Here is a 3,730-nt window from a genome sequence, read left to right as displayed (position 1 = left end):
ACAATTATCATAAATATGGTTTTCACTGCAAAATGAACAAATGAGATCGTTGACTTGGCAAACAGGGGCAGGAGTGCAATAATCTAACTACATAGGTTGTATCGGCGTGGCTAATGGATTTTTTATTCCCAACGCCATCTCTTTCAGCCTTTGGTTCATTGTAACCATCTCTTTTTGCATCGAGGTCCCAATGTCCAGAGCCAAAACTCCAGCTGGATCTTGCTTATTTGGTGCTGCCCTAGATCTTTGCGAACACCATAGTTCGTTTTGTGAAGCTAAGTCATTTAGGATGTCGACTATCTCGTTGAATGTCTTCTTTGTAAAGGCTCCGTTGGCAGCATTGTTTAGCATCATCTTAGTAGGATGATCTAAACCTCTAAAGAAATGTTCTATCTGGATGCATGCCGGCAAGCCATGGTTCAGACATTTCCTGATTAGTTCTTTAAATCTTTCCCACGCCTCGTGAACAGGTTCACGATCATACTGTCTAAAGGAGATAATCTCCTCTCTGATATCAGCGTGACGAGTAGGTGGGAAGAATTTTGTTAAGAACTTCTCCACTAACGACCCCCATGTGGTGATGGATCCCGGTGGAAATGCATTGAGCCCATGCTCTAGCTTGGTCCTTCAAAGAACATGGAAAAAGTGTTAGTCTAAGAGCATCGTTTGTTATATCAGGTAATCGAAATGCATTTGCAATTTGAATGAATGATTTCAGATGATCATGTGGATCCTCATGTTCTTACCCTCCAAAATTTCCGATTGTCTGCAACATTTGGAACATCATTGGTTTAAGCTCAAAGTTTGCGTGGGCTGGAATAGGGTTGACTATCCCTGAATCAAAGTTCTGAAAAGCTGTGGCGGCATTGCCACGTCTCTGTTGTCCGCCATCTAGATATGGTTGAATTCATCATTTCTTGCGTGATCCCTCATATTACCGTTAATAGCAGGTGGATCAACCGGATCACGAGGTGGAATATCTGCCATTGATGTGCTCATACTCTCTACCTCACTTTCAGGACTGATTTCACCTTCACTCTCTTTTTGCTTTTCTAGTTGGTTTCGAAGTCTTTGCTCCTTTCAAGTTTTTCGAAGGGTCCGCTTAATCTCAGGGTCAAGGGGTAGAAGAAAAGATCTTGTGCTCATACACTTTAACTTACCCTTGTGAGATAAACGACCAAAAATATAGACCAAAAACGGTGGATGGAAATTACACCCAACAACAATTCACAAAAATAAAAACTAAAAGAATTTGAAAATAATTTTAAAACTAAAGTCCCCGGCAACAGCGCCAAAAACTTGACTGGCGTTATGCTGAACGCACGCACTAAGCGTGGTAACAATTCTATAGATGCAAACGCACACCCTGTCAGAGTAATATAAAATGGATGGAGTATCCAAGTATCGATCCTCAAGGACTTCTAAATAATTTCCAAACTCTAAAGTTTTAATGAATAGTGAACGTTGAAATGAGTGATTCTTGTAAAATGGGAAGTGGTCACAAATAATGGTTTTGGATTTGGGATTTGGTCTTATAATGGTAAAACCTAGCCCGAATTACTTCAAGTTAGCCAACAAAGAATCAAGGATACGCTAAGGACGATATGCATTTTACTTTAGGAACCAACGACTACGCTTTTCACTTGACTTATGTCTAAGCAAGTTCAAAGTCCTAAGACATTCCCTAATATGTCTATTATGAGAGATATCTTACTTTTAGGATGGAAATAGTCGCAACCTCGGGTTAAGGTCCTATGTCTAGGCTACTTAACCGGAACCCTTATGTCTAAGGCGCTCCTCTCCTCGGTTTAACCACTCAACAATGCAAATAAGCAACCTTTTTCAGTATGACTTGTTAAGACTTACAGTGACCTGCTCTAAATCCTAACTTTTGGGAAAACATGTTGAGCAATGAGTGGAAAGCAAAAACACTACTTCTTAGCAACCCTTTTTAGAAATAAAAGGCTAACTATCCATAACCGGGCTAGAGACGGGAATTTAGAAAGACATATTGAAGAAAATACAGCAAGTAAATGGTTGAAATTGAAATGCATGTGTGAAAAACAAAAGTTAACTAACGGAGAGTTTTGCTCGGGATGAGAGCTTCGCCCTTCTCTTTCAAGCAAGGGGGAGTGTCACGTGTTCTTTCCTCCAAAAACACAATCTCTTAACTAAAAATAAAGTAAAGGCAAAGGGAAGATAAGCAAAGTGCTGGATTTATAATATTTGAATAGGTAGAAAATAACTAAGTACAAACGGAAACAAAACAAAGCTCAATAAAGGAATGTAAAGTGCTCGGGATTAAAAACTAAAAGCAACTAATGAAAGCAACTCAAAAGTACTTAGAAGCAAAAAAAACACTAAGAATGATCAAGAGAAGGAAGCAAGGCTTGATGCATTTGGTGGAGAAGCTGCTGAAATTTATAGCTGTGCATAATTGGTGGTAGGTAGGTCCTAAAACGCTTGTGGATCACCCATTTCCAACTCCTTGGACTGACTAAATCGTGCTCAAACTAATAGTGGAACACTTCTTCTACACGTATGCATCGGTTGGAACCACCAAAATGCATTGGAAGAAGCGTTTCATTAAGGGCAAAGTTGGAGGAAAAAACCAGTTTTTTCTGCAGCCACGCAGGCGTCTGGCGCCTCCCATGATTTTTTTCGTCTTTTTGCTTCTTTTGATTAATTTGCACTCCCAAATGGTCCTAAAATGTCATAAATACAATATAAGCCAACCACAAACCATCATATATGATTTTGCATGAATTGGAACTCAAACGACCGAGAAAAGTCCGAAACAAAGTTAAAACATAGTAAAAACAGCATCTAAAACCTTCTTTTTACGCATGTAAACAAGCGTAATCAAGTGTGACCCGCCATTTTCAGACCTAGAGGTCTACCCCAATAAGGCTGGCCGTAAGGGAAGAACAAATATTGGTGCAAAACCTAAGAGACCTTATCCATTTCTGGAGTTCACCCTGATTTTGATTCCATACAACAGACCCTTCGTGAGGGTGGTCGCTCCAAGACGACACGCAAGCCGTGTATGAAACCTCACGTCGCAAACCAATGGAGAAGACCGTAGGATGTGTTATCCCACGTCCTTCTCCCATTTACTATAAATACTTTCTCCATTCACCTTGGTATTGAACCATGCAAACACCTTCCGTAGGGAGGCTGCGCTTAGTGCGACACGAGGCAGAGCATAGAACTCACGGTGTGAACTTATAAGGAGGACATGAGTGAAAGAATTTATATATATACCACATATATCTCATATACTTGGTATATTTATATATACACCTAATCCCCACTTAGTATTTTACAACTAGGGTTATTACTTAGGTAAAATCCGGCTAAATGAAATTATCTAAGTTTATTAGTTTGCCCAATATAACTTTTGTATTGGATTTGTTTAACACTTAATGTTTTAGTTCATTAAACATTTTAACTAACTAACCACATTATTGCATGCTATAAAATATTGACTACTAAATCAACCCCCAGGTCGATTCCCATGTAGAGGTGTTCCCTTACGGTCAGCTTAAGTACCTCAACCTAGATAGAACCTTCCTTAGACAGGGTTCCCTTATAGACAATATTTTATCTTTACCTTTTATTTCGTTGTTTTAAACAACCTATTTACCAAAATAAAAAGTATATATAACGTAGGATATAATGAATTCCAAACCTCTTGAAATTAATTATTGAAGACCTAGGGTTTGCATGC

The 3,730-nt window shown here is 39.0% G+C and overlaps 1 non-coding gene across 1 annotated transcript; it reads left to right on the top strand.

Moving 5' to 3' along the window:
• The first annotated feature begins 409 nt into the window (after window positions 1-409).
• On the top strand, window positions 410-516 carry LOC148207919 (small nucleolar RNA R71). Its single transcript, XR_015787586.1, has one exon. It is a non-coding gene; the product is annotated as a small nucleolar RNA R71 (small nucleolar RNA).
• The last annotated feature ends 3,214 nt before the right edge of the window (window positions 517-3,730 follow it).

Source organism: Momordica charantia, unplaced genomic scaffold, assembly GCF_013281855.1.
Source record: "Momordica charantia cultivar OHB3-1 unplaced genomic scaffold, Mcharantia_2.0 BLBB01000028.1, whole genome shotgun sequence".
NCBI classification, from domain to species: Eukaryota; Viridiplantae; Streptophyta; class Magnoliopsida; order Cucurbitales; family Cucurbitaceae; genus Momordica; species Momordica charantia.
Note: the sequence above shows the minus strand (reverse complement) of the source record. Positions and strands in the feature narration are given on the sequence as shown.